Here is a 15,686-nt window from a genome sequence, read left to right on the forward strand (position 1 = left end):
GTTGGGTGCGCAGGGGCACTTTAGGCGCTCCTGTCTTTATTGATCTTCTGCAGTCTGGGATCATGAGAATCATTCTTTTGACTGAGGAAACTATAAGACTTAACCCAATTAGACGATTGGGTAAGGACTGGTGGCATCTTGCTCCCTCGTGGGCCCTGAGCGATGGGCTGGCTGTCCCTCTTTTGTTCCCCACCTCCGCTCTATAGGCCAGGTTAGGAGAGAGGAGATGCTTTGCCCGCTGACAGTGTGTAATTGTGACTCCTGTCCCTGGGACTCTCTGTTGTGGCATAGCGAACCCTACAGTGTGTTAGGAACAAGGACCACAGAAAAATAAATGACAACAGACCTTGGGACAATAAGTTTCTGAATCAGTCTTGGGACTATCTCTTTGTTATTGACAGGGTCCCTAAAAAATGAAGGGCAGTATAGTATTTTTGTTAAAAGCGTAGGCTCTGGAGTCAGAGGGACAAGCTCAAGTGTTTGAGTTTAAATCCTGGTTCCACTATGTATAATGTCAGTATTCTCTGTGAACAGGAATAGCAAATCAGCTGACTTTACAGACTGTCAAAAAAAATGAAATGTTAATATACATAAAGCACTTAAACACTGTCTTCATTCACTCAAATATTATTGAGCACCTAACTTTTATTTCAGGAATTGCTCAGGGCATTGAAGTCATTTGAGCAAACAAAATATGCACACAGAAGCCCCAGCTGTCTTGTGAAGCTTCAGTCAGTTCAGTTCAGTCGCTCAGTCGTGTCCGATTCTGCGACCCCATGAATCGCAGCACGCCAGGCCTCCCTATCCATCACCAACTCCTGGAGTTCACTCAAACTCATGTCCATCAAGTCGGTGATGCCATCCAGCCATCTCATCCTTTGACATCCCCTTCTCCTCCTGCCCCTAGTCCCTCCCAGCATCAGAGTCTTTTCCAATGAGTCAACTCTTTGCATGAGGTGGCCAAAGTAACTATTTCGTTCTTGATGTCATAAGGGAACTTCAGGTTCCAAAGAATTCTCTAGGTCCTTTCCGAGTCAAAGATCCCTAAACAAGCTGCAAGTTATCACTAGGAACTCAGTGAAAAATGCACAAACTTAGGCCTCATCTAAACTTATTGAATCCGGGTCTTCATTTTAAAAGACTTGTCAGGTGGTATGCATGCACTTTCAAGTTTAAGATGCCTTTCTTAGATTGCAATCTCTGTACTTGGACTTAGGAAAACATTTTTTTAAGATTTTTTTTAATATAAAGGGAAGAATGGCATTAACAGTTTTCAAGATTATTTTCATGTAAAAATGTCATGTTAATGGAGGTGAGCTTAAAGGGCTGGAAATCTTATTTATACATACATGTTTTCTGTTCTTGGAAAATATTGTACTAATAGGTGAGTGTGTGAGTGCTCAGTCGTGTCCCTGGAATTTTCCAGGCAAGAATACTGGAGTGGATTGTCATTTCCTACTCCAGTGGATCTTCCCCACCCAGGGATCGAACCCGTGTCTCTTGCGTCTGCTGCACTGGCAGGCGGGCTCAGTCGGTGAAGAATCCGCCTGCAATACAGGAGACTTCCTGCAGCACGGGAAACCCAGGTTCGATCTCTGAGTTGGGACCAAACCTGGAGAAGGAGATGGCAAGCCACTCCAGTATTCTTGCCTGGGAACTTCCAGGGAGAGAGAAGCCTGGTGGTCTACAGTCCATGGGGTTCCAGGGTCAAGACAGGACTGACCAACTACACCACCATACCTGGGAAGCCAGGTTAATATAGGTCAAGGGCGCCACCTAGTGGTGGTTATTTGAATTTATACATTGTTGGATATTGTTTAAGGGCAATGGCAACCCACTCCAGTACTCTTGCCTTGTACTTAAGTACAAATCCGACGGACAGAGGAGCCTGGTAGGCTGCAGTCCATGGGGTCACTAAGAGTCGGACACGACTGAGTGTCTTCACTTTCACTTTCATGCATTGGAGAAGGAAATGGCAACCCACTCCATTGTTCTTGCCTGGAGCATTCCAGGGATGGGGTGGGGGGGCGGGCCTGGTGGGCTGCCGTCTCTGGGGTCGCACAGAGTCGGACACGACTGAAGCGACTTAGCAGCAAAAAGATTTCAGGGACTAAAATTAAGAAGCTTCAAGAAAATGTGCATGCTTACAGTTGAAAAAAAGGATGAGGCTTAACACAACAGCAATGATCGTAAAATCCTAGCAGACATGGAAGAAAAACCTGTGTGTGTACTAAGTCGCTTCAGTTGTGTTCAACTCTTTGCAGCCCTACGGACTGTAACCTGCCAGGCTCCTCTGTCCATGGGATTCTCCAGGCAAGAATACTGGAGGGGTAGCCATGCCCTCCTCCAGGGGATCTTCCCACGCAGAGATCAAACTCGAGTCTCTTCTTCGCCAGCACTGGCAGGTGGGTTCTTTACCACTAGCTCAACCTAAGTATCAATTCCTTCCTCTCTGCCTATAGAGAGAGGGCCTTTGGGGAATTCCCTGGCTGTCCAAGGGGTTAGGACTCTGCACTTTCACTGCTAAGGGCCCAGTTTCAGTCCTTGATCAGGGAACTAAGATTCTGCAAGCCACACCGCGTGGCCAAGGAAAAAAAGAGTGCGTCTTTGAACACAAGTTAAATATTTCAAAGTCTAAGTTGTGATAAGGAAATACGTGTTAATCAGACATCTTATATAAACTTTTCTGTTTGAGAAAACGTAATGTCAAAGTGAAAATATATAGGCAAAGTATGTAGAGAAGTTAATCAATGAAGATTCCAGAAAGTAAATCTAGATATGTATAGACTTGGCCTTGTAGGAAGCATTGGATATCTTAGACGTTTAACAACAAAAGCTCTCAGGGAGATTTAGTCCCCAGGTATGTTGGACTGAAATGAACTTGAGCTAACACATCTATACCCTTACCATAAACTTGTCTGGTTTTATTATAAAATATGAATTTGCAGGAGTATGTTGGTACTAGGTAAGTCTTCTCTAGTACTATATAAAGTTATATATTAAATATACATGCGTATACATTCATGTACCATTGAAAGGATAAAATGTACCCACCGCCCAAACTCCTCATGATTGCAGCCTCAGCTCTTTTTTCAAGATGTAGTCATCTTTATTTACACACTTAATTGCATCTCTATGCAGTTTTTAGTTTTGCCTGTTTCTGAATTTTATATTAATATAAATGGTTTTCTATAGGTATTTTACTGAAACTGGCTTCTTTTGCTCAGAATTCTTTTAAGAATTCATCCATCCTGTGGGACATTTGGATTGTTCCTGTTTATTCTGTTATTACAATGCCAGTACAAAGAGTCTTGTGTGTTTTCTGGCACACATATGAAGTTGTTTCAAGGTATAGAGCTGGTAGTATAATTGCTTAGTCAAAATATACAAGTGCTCAACTTTACTGAGTTAATAGTCAACTAGTTTCCAAAGTAGTTATACTAAATCAGTGTTGCGAAAGTTCCTATTCCTCTATCATGCATCTTTATTAACAATTCATATTTTCAATTTTTGTGAATTTAGTGGCTATTAAAGGATATGTAGTATCTTCATTAGTTTATGAGCTATCATATTGGTTAAGTATATAGGGGATCATTTGTAGGTCAAAGAATGTATATATTTATAATTTCAATGTTTTTAAATTGTCCTTCATATTATACTGATTTACATTCCTGCTAGCAGAGTACATCATGCGAAGTGCAGGGCTGGATGAAGCACACGCTGGAATCAAGATTGTTGGGAGAAAGAAACATCGATAACCTCAGATATGCAGATGACACCAGCCTCATGGCAGAAAATGAAGAACTAAAGAGGCTCTTGTTGAAAGTGAAAGAGGAGAGTGAAGAAGTTGGCTTAAAACTCAACATTCAGAAAACTAAGATCGTGGCATCTGGTCCCATCACTTCACGGCAAATAGATGGGGAAAGAATGGAAACAGTGACAGACTCTACTTTTTGGGCTCCAAAATCACTGCAGATGGTGACTGCAGCCATGAAATTAAAAGGCGCTTGCTCCTTGGGAGAAAAGCTATGACCAACCTAGACAGCATATTGAAAGGCAGAGACATTACTTTGCCAACAAAAGTCCTTCTAGTCAAAGCTGTGGTTTTTCCAGTAGTCATGTATGGATGTGAAAGGTGGACTCTAAAGAAAGCTGAGTGCCGAAGAATTGATGCTTTTGAACTGTGGTGTTGGAGAAGACTCTTGAGAGTCCCTTGGAGTGCAAGGAGATCCAACCAGTCCATGCTAAAGGAAATCAGTCCTGAATATTCACTGGAAGGACTGATGCTGAAGCTGAAGCTCCAATAATTTGGCCACCTGATGCGAAGAGCTGACTCATCAGGAAAGACTCTGATGCTGGGAAATATTGAAGAGGTCGACAGAGGATGAGATGATTGGATGGCATCATCGACTCAATGGACATGAGTTTGAGCAAGCTCTGGGAGTTGGTGATGGACAGGGAGGCCTGGTGTGGTGCAGTCCATGGGGTCGCAAAGAGTCAGACATGACTGAGCGACTGAACTGAACTGAGCAATGTATGAATTCCTGTTACCATGCTCCATAGGTGTGTTGTGAAGCCTTTCTGACTCTAGCCAATGTGAAAGCAATCTAAGGTTAAATTTTCTGTGAACTCAATATTCTTTGGATATTTTTCTGTTTTCTGACTGACTTGTAGGAACTCTTTATAATTGAAGGAAAGTAATCATTTTTTGTAAAAGGAGCTGCATTTGATGGCTTCCCTGGGGTGGCTCAGAGGTAAAGAATTCACATGCCAGTGCAGGAGACATGGGTTCCATCCCCGGGTCGGGAAGATCCCCTAGAGAAGGAAATGGCAAGCCACTCCCTGCCTGGGAAATCCCATGGACAGACAGGCTGGAGGGCTACAGTCCATGGGGTCGCAAAGAGTCAGACACAACTCAGCGACTAAAGAACAAGAATTTTTAGTATGAGGTTGAAGTAGGAATCTTTTTTTTTTTTTTCAACGAATGCCAACCTGGTTTTCCAGCACTTGTCAAATAACCCATTTTTTTTCCCCCACTTACATGCCATATCCTAATTTCATGTGAAGCATTTAGGTATTTCTGGTCTTAGTTCTTTTAAGCTGCCTATACATGAATTGGAGAAGACAATGTCAACCCCTCCAGTACTCTTGCCTAGAAAATCCCATGGACGGAGGAGCCTGGTGGGCTGCAGTCCATGGGGTCGCTAAGAGTCGGGCACGACTGAGCGACTTCACTTTCACTTTTCACTTTTATGCATTGGAGAAGGAAATGGCAACCCACTCCAGTATTTTTGCCTGGAGCATCCCAGGGACGGGGGATCCTGGTGGGCTGCTGTCTATGGGGTCGCACAGAGTCGGACACGACTGAAGTGACTTACCAGAGTACATGAATCAGTTTGTTTTAATTCCTGTAGCCATAATTAAAACAAACAAACACACAACTGTTTGAGACTGTCCTACCCTCATTACCTGTTTTTCACAATTTTTCTGGCTTCTCTGATTTTTTCATATACATTCTAAAATAACTTTGTCTAGTAACAAAAACTGTTGTTAGTCTTTGGGGATGTTTTAAATTTCAAATTTAAACACTACATGCTGGTAATCATTTAGGGGAGTTATCTATCAACTCTTGCCTGTTCACGCTTCAAAAGCTTCCACATTTCTTAAACGATCCAGTTTTTAGAAAACAACAAAGCTACTTCACATGGCCTTGAGGAAAAAGGAAGCCTATGGTCTCTCAAGCGTTCTGGAGGAAGGGAAGACAGCCCTCATTCTGACTCTTCTACAGCCATAAAAAAAAATTTGCCAAAACAAATGACCTCTATGTTGCTAAGTGTAAATTCTGTCTCGTTCTATACACCAGAACATCAGGCTTCCATTGTTTTCTTTACTGAAGCCTCTAGACTTCATTGTTGGGAGTTTCATGTTTAGTCCTTGCATCTTTCCTTTTTCCTGTTCTCAGATGATGTTAATTCAACCTCATGGTTTAAAGCACATTTACACACTTTCAATTTTCTGTCTATAGCCATGTTATCTCCCCTGAATTCCAACTACCTACTCCACGTCTCTTTATAGATGGCTCAAACCAAATGTTAAGATATTTCATATTTCAGTTAACATTTCATCCCTCTAGCTGCTCAGGTCAAACCAAACACCGTAAGAGCCATCCTTGGTTTCTTTCCTCAAACCCATTTCTAGGATGTTTGCAAATCGTGAATCCTTAGCCTGAAATGTTAGTCACTCAGCTGTGTTCGACTTTTTCTAGGCTCCTCTGTCCATGGAATTCTCACAGCAAGAATACTAGTGTGGGTTGCCATTTCCTTCTCCAGGGGATCTTCCCCACCCAGGCATCAAACCTGGGTCTCCTGCATTGCAGGCAAATTCTTTGCCATCTGAGCCAGCAGCAAAGCTCATCCTTACCCTGCAATGCTCCTTTAATTGTACTCAAAGGCCAAACCAACACACCAAACGTTTTAACTGTCTCATGACATTTGTCCTTATTGTTACTTTTGTTAGGGGAAACGCTTGACTGAAACCGCCCACCCTGACCAGGCATCATAGTAACCATTTGCGTGAGTTATTTTACAACAGGAGGTCCTGGTAAGGAACACTTTGCTGACTAGGGTCCGTCTAGTCAAGGCTATGGTTTTTCCTGTGGTCATGTATGGATGTGAGAGTTGGACTGTGAAGGCTGAGCGCCGAAGAATTGATGCTTTTGAACAGTGGTGTTGGAGAAGACTCTTGAGAGTCCCTTGGACTGCAAGGAGATCCAACCAGTCGGTTCTGAAGATCAGCCCTGGGATTTCTGTGGAAGGACTGATGCTAAAGCTGAAACTCCAATACTTTGGCCACCTCACGCAGAGCTGACTCATTGGAAAAGACTCTGACGCTGGGAAGGATTGGGGGCAGAAGGGGATGACAGAGGATGAGATGGCTGGATGGCATCACTGACTCGATGGATGTGAGTCTGACTGAACTCTGGGAGTTGGTGATGGACAGGGAGGCCTCGCGTGCTGTGATTCATGGGGTCGCAAAGAGTTGGACACGACTGAGCGACTGAACTGAACTGGAAGAATTCAGGAAAGGCCAAAGGAAGATGCCACGTTCTTACCAACATCCCAGAATCCTTCTCGCCAGAATCCTTCTTGGCTGGCCGATGCACACGCCACTAGTTAGGACCCTGAGTCAGTGTGATTGGCCAGGCAAATCTGGAAACTAATCTCACCACCATAAAACTCGAGACTGTGAGCCACATGGCAGAGCAGTCCTGGGTTCCCTTACCCTTCTGCTCTCTGCCCAAGTACCCCTTCCCAATAAAGTCTCTTTGTCATCATGTGTCTCCAAGGACAATTCATTTCTGTTGGACGTCTAAAAGCCCCCTTTTGGGCCCTGGAAGTGGTCCCACGTCCTTCAAACTAAACCTGAGAGTTGGCCCCAGACATCCATACCTTTACTCCCAAGTTTTTGCTCAAACGACACCCCCTTCAGATCTTCCTTTGTTCACTCACCCCACTGAAAACGTCTCCTCCACCATCACTTTCCATTTCATTGGCACCTGCCACCAGGTAACACTGACTCATTTGAAAAGACCCTGTTGCTGGGAAAGATTGAAGGCGGGAGAAGGGGACGACTGATGAGACGGTTGGACGGCATCACCGACTCAATGGACAGGAGTTTGAGAAGCTCCGGGAGTTGGTGATGGGCAGGGAGGCCTGGCGTGCTGCAGGCCCCAGTCGGACACGACCAAGTGACTGAACAGTTCCTTATCCACCTTATCCACCTTGCTGTAACAGAACGTAAGCTCTCGAAGACTGCCTGTGACGTAAGGCTCAGATATTTACGTATGTAATGTGAAAATGATCTTATATGCAGGATTTCCTAAAAACAAAATTATAAAATCATGCTATTTAAATCAGAATTTACAGCACAGATGGTAACTCACTGAAGTTGCTGAGTGTGAGAACTAGTATAAGTTTCTATGAAAGAGACTTCCTGTGACATGGTAATTCCAGAAAAATTGCTGCAGAGGTAGGCATGAAGTATAGAGGCGTTCATCTCCAGGAGTGAAAAATGAGAAATAACTTCTGAAATGTCCAACAATAAGGTTGTATAAATTATTTATAGAAGATGGTATAGCTATCATTCATATTAACAGGCAAGTTTTATTATTCATATGTGCACAGAAAGATCAAGTCATTGTTATCATTGGGTAGTTGTATGAAATTCATTTACAACTGTTCAGTTGTTTTCTTAAAACTGTTTAATGAAGTTCCTCAAAAGGTCACATAAACTTGAAAAGGAATACTCAGTATAAAATTTCAATTGTCTTAACAAAATGGCTGTAATATGCATAAAAATGAATTACACTAAAAACAAAATCTTAAAGGTTCTTCATGTAAGAATTTTCTGGTATTACTCTTCCCAATGATTTAGAAACTGGGTTGAATTTCTAAACTGTAATTTGTAAATTGTGTCCAACACTGGAGACCTATGAGGATGATTCAGCAGGTTCTTTTACATCAGGTCAGCACAAGACTCTGAGGTTAAGGACAAGACAGCAGCTTCCGCGTTCACCAGAGCAGTAAGGGAGTCCAACCTCAGAGCTGTGAGGGCCACCTGCTGCTTTTCCAATCATTCCTAAAGAACCACATGTCACGCAAATGACCGCAGTCAGGGTGATAACAAACTCATTGAAAGATAACAAACACCCATCTGCAACAGTGAGTATAAAGTGAAAACATCTTAAAAGTTGTACTTTAGTTTCATTACAATGTTAAAGACTTAACAAAAGATTTTTAGATTCAGGCACATTTTAAGACCGTAGCAGCAAATCAGAATGATGAAAAACTTAAGGATTAGGCTGGTTTTATCTTCTTCCCCAACCTAAATCCTGGAATCTTTCTTGATGTTTAAAACAGCATGATAGCCAGATGTCATCCCCTCCCCCTCTTCTCCAACACAAGTAAGGTATCTCAATGCTTCCATGCACAGGTAACAAAAGGAAAAAAAAAAAAAAAAATCCCAAGTCCCATTTCTCTTAAAATTTCTGGGTTGCACTAATCTAACCTCAGGCACTTTGCCTGCTCCAAATCAAAAAAAAAAAAGCACTTGACAGTTATGTACACATTTCCTCTGAAATAATTATATTTTTAATTAATAACATGCAACTAAAGAGTCACAACCTTAAGAGGAAACTACTGCTTTTCTAAATATTAATTTCCAAAATTATGTCTTTATTTTTTCTGGAGGATGACCAGAAAGCCTAAATAGGCCAACACATTCATACACATTCATGCAATCTATCCTTTTCAACGTTTTATTCATGACTTCACTTAGATTTTTTTTTTTTTGCAGAGTATCATCTTTTCTTCCTCCCCCACTGGAAGTTGAACCTAGAATCAACTCTGTAGAAATACATCAATAATAGAAGTTAAATGTGGGGAATATAGGTTTTTTACTACACTATACAACTAATACTCAATTTTAAAAAATAGATGGTGTCAAACAAGAGTGTACTAAAGTGTAAGCTAAAAAAAAGGACCCTCAAAACAAAAAACAAGGAACACAAGACCTATCTGGACCCAAAATGGGGGGAGGAGTGGGGGGAAGAAAGCTCATTTCCTGTCATTAAAAATCAGAGTGAAACATCTATAGTTAAACAACTTTATTAACATAGTCAAGCAGTGATTAACATTCACATCTATTATGTCACATCATACAAATGTAAATACAAAATTACTACAGTACAATATATATTCTCTGCATGATCCAAAATATTTGGTGGCCCCAAAAAACTCTCTTTAAAATTCAGCAGCTTATCAAAAATTAAAACCGTATTCTATTTAAAATGAAGATCTGTTAGCACAGAGTTTGACTTCAAGAAATATCAATTTAGTACAGTTTGAGAAGTTGCAGGAGGATATGTTTGAAGGACACATTCTAACATAGTGTGGCAGGTACAAGAAACACCAGATTTAAAGCTTTTAAGCGTAACTCATACAACCTAAGTTGTCAGCAGAAAGATCCAGTTATTTATAACTAAAGCTATAACTACTAAATTATTGCACCCAATATTAACATGAGTATTAAGTGTAAAACTGTTTTATAATATGAAGTCATTAACCACGTTTAAACATCTTCTCACAGATGATAATCTATTGAGTAAAATTACTTATACAGTATTGTCTTATTATTATCTCCATAAAACTCATCCAATCTTAATTTGGTTATATATCCACAGAGGAACAATGAGGCAATATGGGGAAAGTACAGCAGAACCCCTTTATGAGGCTGGTATTGGGAAGGACATCACCACTGCCTTATAGGCTAACCATATTATAGTATAAGCTTTTAGGAAGATAACCGGACTTGCAAAATAGCTAATTGTGAAAAATACCAAGCCATCTTCAAGGGGATTCTATGGTAGATGAACAAAAATAGTAATAAAAGGGAAAAATCCTATTTTCCTAGTTAGTGATATAATGCTTGGCAAATAGATTTGGTTTAATTTTTAAATGTACAAGAGGTGAAAAAAACAATCACCACTTTAACTTCCCTCAAAATCATGCACACATTAAAAAAAACACAATACATTCTGGGATACAAATCACAATAAACGTGTATCTTAAAATAAGCATAATAATTAGGCATAAAGAATCCCTCACATAATACCAATGGGGGAAGATCTATGTAAGACAGAAAAAATTAGTCACAAGTCACCTGCGAAGTGTACAAGTGAAAGAAAATTTTAAATAAAACAATTTTTAAGAGACATTAGACACATCTCTATATTTAATACAGTATGACTAAATACTAATATAATGCATTTGCATGGTATTACTAGATAATATTGTTAAACAGCTCTTTATTGATCTGACTTTTATTCTAGATTATTTTAGGCCCTTAACCTGAAGACCATAGTTTGAGTCAAGATTTCAATGCCTACATTGCAGTAACAGTACTAGTAGTGACAGTTAAGTGTTTTCCCCCTTGTATTATTTGAAAAAATAATTCAATAAGCGAAGCTGTGTATAGTTTAAAGGGCTACTAAAGAAAGGATTTAAACTGCAGTTATGCATGATACACTCTTCTCTTGGGAAGAATGTTTTTGCACCGTTATCTGTTAATACATTCAATATGAATAATATAGATGAACTATATGGAGCAAAAAAACCTACTTTTTTCTTTATGGCAAAGGATTTAAGTTAAATTTAGACTAAAAGATTTAAGACATAATTAGTTTAGTTCTGGCATTTCAGCTATATGCAGGGTAATTTAATACATGACAGAAAATGTTCCACTCTACTATCTTAAAAAGAGTTTGGAGAAAAGGAGAACCAAACTGAATTCCCTTTCAAGGTAAACCTGCATGCCAAAGGGCTCGCCAGGAAGGACTTACACTGCCATGGTCTGCTAGACTAAGAATTACAAAATCAGACTAAATGGAGAGTCTTCATGAAATACACTAAAAAACAAAACCAAAGAATTTAAGTATGACGACCCTTTATAAGCATATGTCACCAAACAAAGAAGGATACAAGAGTATTCACCTGAGATAAAACTTGTATCTGAATATTTTATAACTGAGTAGACAAAGCATTTCAATAGAGGAAAGTCAGTTGAGATTATTTTAAAATATACATCTGACCCTATTTTACAATATATGCAATTTAAGCAATTCAGATCAATGAAAAAGTCTTAACAAAAAAAATCACAGTGTTTATCAATATGTTAATTACAAAATGTATGCTACTTATTTTGTTTTTAAGATGTAATGGCTTGGTTAAGTGTTTTAAAATCTATTCTTCTGAAATCTAACTTGCGTCACAAAATCAAGTAGCAATAATGTAAAGCATCAGGACTGGCTCTTAAAGATTATTTACATGTTGATTATTTGGAAAATAACCAACCAAAAAATATAAAAAAGTGTGATTTTTTTTACACAGTATGAAGTTATTAAAGAGATTAGACAATACAAAAAGCAAAATTCTTTCCTGAATAAATGAATATCTGTGGCACTAAGTTCACTTACTAATGGACTGTAACATGGAACTGCCCAACATGCATTTAAACTATATTAAATACACTTTCTGTTTCCAACTTAGGTTGATCAGCAGCTTTTGTTCTGTTAGAATCCTTCAGAGAGAGAAGCTCAAACAGGAAAAAGAAGGCATATATAAAACAGTAAACACTGACCTCCTGAGGTTCCTACAACATAAAAATATTCAAGTAGAAAACCTACATCACTGAGCAGCGGCTATTTCTGTAGTTGAGCACACTAACAGCACTTCAGTGTGTAAGGAGCAGATGAAGTGAGCCGTGCTTTAAGCATGCCAAGAGGCAGAAACACTGGAATGTAACAAAGACAAACTCACAATTTCATAGACATTCAGTCAACATTCAAAACTATTAAGACTACACCACAAGAATTAACTTGCTTTATATATATATATATATATCCCATGATGTATTAAGTTTTATCAGAATAAATGCTAAATCAGAGCTTACCTCAAAAGATAACTTAAACTTAAATGGCTTCTGCAAATTCCTATGTTATACTATGTATCTGAAATACAATTAGGAAGAAACTATAACCTCAAGCGGGGGTGGGGGGAACCCCAAAACCCAACCTCATCTCAGGTTGCAGTCTGTTTATTTATATGTTGTATTTTTAAATTAAATTTCCTTTTAATTTAAAAACACACTGACTACAAAAAGGGGCACGACTGGTTACATATCTAATTAGAAATTAATTTTTCCACTCAATAGGTAACAATAATGCTTTTCAGTCAATACAGAATTGTCAATCACAGGTTTACTGAAGACCGTTTCTGTATATTTTAAGAGTTCTTGAGAATTTTGTCTTTTATCTCAATTTAAAATCTTTACTACTTATTCCAGAATATTAAAATATCTCCCATATTGAAAAGTTTTGGAGAACTACATATCACTAGAAGTGGAGGATAAAACAGCTACCCTAATCAGGTTTTAAACACTAACTAGGAAGCACATTTTGAGCTCCCAATGAGGCAATGGTACTAGAAAGCAAAATGCTACATACCCTTTGGATCCAACTTACGATTAAAAACAAGTGGACACTAAAAATATGATTTAATTTCAGGCTCTACAGACTGAAATTTGCAAAGCCAAAGTAGAGAAAAGAAGGTGAAAGAACATGTTAAAAAAAATACACACACACACACACAACAAAAACCTTTCTGCATGCTACCATGCATTTGAATTTTTTTGAAACGGTATTTATAAATTCACACGCACACAGCTCAGACTTCAGTGCAATGGCTGTGTCATTCAACACCTTTAGAGGAATAGAACCATGCAAAGAGGAGCAACTGCTTACAAAAATGGTTATTCAGTATTTATTCTGCAATGCAAAGGTGACAAACTAAAATATAAAAAGGTTGTTATGGCTTAACATTTCTGTTGCAGATTAAATATGCAGCATTGAAAAATGGAAAGGTGTGGCTTCATCTCTGACCAGCAGAGTTAAAAAGAAAAATCTCTCCATTTTCCTTCATCATCATGGGATACACTGTTCAGGCAATCCAAATTAATAAAGACTTGCACTTCCATATGGACACAAGATCAAGTGTACCAGTTAGGTTTTCACATTCACAGTATATAAGAAAATACACATGGAAGGAAAAGTAAAGGGTTAACTTAACAAGGATTTATTCACAGGAATACATGTAAGTAGAGAAAAATAACAGAAAAGCTAAACAAATGAAATGAAGAGGATCCAAACCCACTTTCACTCTGTAGCTTTTTACTTGCACCCCGTGTGCAGGTATCTAGGGCACAGAGGGCCACCAACATGCGCCAATACAGTGTAGGAACCCTGCATCACATCCAGTAACTTAAACATATCTTTAAGATCATGCTTTGAACAAAAAAAGAAAGCTCAGAAGGCAATATGTTGAGTGGGAATAAACATTGAAATATAGCAATCATGTCTTCAACTTCTACAATTGTCTTTATGTGCCAACTAACATTTATGCGCCTCTTACAGATCTTTACCATGTAATTTAAGTTTTAGAGAAGTTTTGATAAAATCACTAGTAGCATATAACCATGCAGAAAGCACACCACACTGACAGCACAGAGGCAAAGATTTTGCACAGGTATATCAGCTTTCCACATTGTGCAGGTTACACACGATACAATACCAATCTTATTCCTAACAGATCCTAAAAAGATTATTTCAAGGCCTAGCTGTAAACTACAGTACTTTATATCTATATTCTTAATAAAAATAAAATTCACAAATCTTAAAAAGGAATTTTAAATGCAGGGCTATATTGAATCGGTAAACTGCAACACAAACTGGCGCCACAGAGGTAACTGAATACCAATCTCACTCTATGTGATGCAAGCATGCTACTTCCCCACTAATTTAAAGTACTTTCAATCACTATGAGCCAGAACGCATGCCTGAACCTTAAACTGCACTTTAAAAAGAACAATATCTTGGCCTAGAAATTAAATCTAATGATGTACAACCATCAAATTATATCCACTACGTTAATGTCTTAATGAAAAACCAAGATGTCAATCTTCAGTTCGATATGTCCAGCCCCATTTATTCCTCCCTCCCTGCCCACCCCACAAAGGTAAAAGGAGTGACTCATTTGGCATTTCACAGGGTGCTTCATTGTTTAAATTTGTTTTGTTTTATTTCCAACTTTTCGGGGTACCTTAAATTGTAACTTCCAAGAACCTGCTTCTACTATGGGTAGGCAAGCTGATTTAACTCGATTAGCTTTCATCTGTGTAGTTCTTCATCAGCATGCAAAAAACAAGGCCCCATCATGTGGGAAATTTTATAAAACCTTTTAAATAAAAAAAAAAAAAAAGAAAAGGAAAAAAAAACCCTTTACTGTCTCTAATCCCCGCTCTTAGGTTTCCTTTATTGTGCGCTATAGAATTTCTCTTCTTTCTTATCCCTACGCAGCGTTTATATGGTTCTTGTTTTGGTACAATTCCCCATAATATTCCAGAATGTACTGTTTTGTGAGTAGATAGGTTTTTTTTTGCTTCTTCACATCCAGTGCAGAGTTGTAATTGGAGACAGATTTCCACCCACAAAGGCTCCAGATGTTAAAACGTTTCCCAACATCGACTTAATACAGTGACGGCAACACCTCCCTCCCGCCCCTCCCAGTAGGGTTGGGATTGTACTGTATTCCCTACTGGTTTACCCTTCCCCCCTGTAAAGGGTAACATTTTCCCTGGGTGCAGAGGCTCCCTCATAGTCTCCAAGACTGAAGGACCTGTAAGAAAACAAAACAATTTTATACTTAAACAAAATTGTTTCTTTTTTTAAGACCAGTGGAACATAAAATCAATCAAGTAACAATACAATCTCTAAAGAACATAAAAAACTGGACCAACTGCCCAGGATCACACTAGTCAGTGAAGCCATGTGGCCTCTTTCTCCTATGGCTCTCAGCTGCCTCCTGCATCAGACACAGAAAGTGACGTCAGGCAGAGAGAGGCGCAGCACTGCAAACAGACGAAATATGGCTTGTGGGATGATGAGTCTAATTCTTTATCCCTATTTGTACAATGGATCTCAATGGCAGCCGTTATTTCTTGAATTAAAACATTATCACCCATATTTCTAATATTTATAAAAGAGCCAACTTAGTGTGTCAGGCAATATACCTAGT

The 15,686-nt window shown here is 39.1% G+C and overlaps 1 protein-coding gene across 1 annotated transcript in view; it reads right to left on the reverse strand.

The window, feature by feature from the left end:
* Nucleotides 1-14,664: 14,664 nt before the first annotated feature.
* TNPO1 (transportin 1) overlaps nucleotides 14,665-15,686 on the reverse strand; it is an 83,831-nt gene continuing 82,809 nt past the window's right edge. The window contains exon 25 of the mRNA XM_052659008.1: nucleotides 14,665-15,287. The gene's annotated coding sequence lies outside the window, so the exon portion shown is untranslated. The remainder of the gene's footprint in view (nucleotides 15,288-15,686) is intronic.

The sequence above is a fragment of the Budorcas taxicolor genome, chromosome 20 (genome assembly GCF_023091745.1).
Source record: "Budorcas taxicolor isolate Tak-1 chromosome 20, Takin1.1, whole genome shotgun sequence".
NCBI lineage: Eukaryota > Metazoa > Chordata > Mammalia > Artiodactyla > Bovidae > Budorcas > Budorcas taxicolor.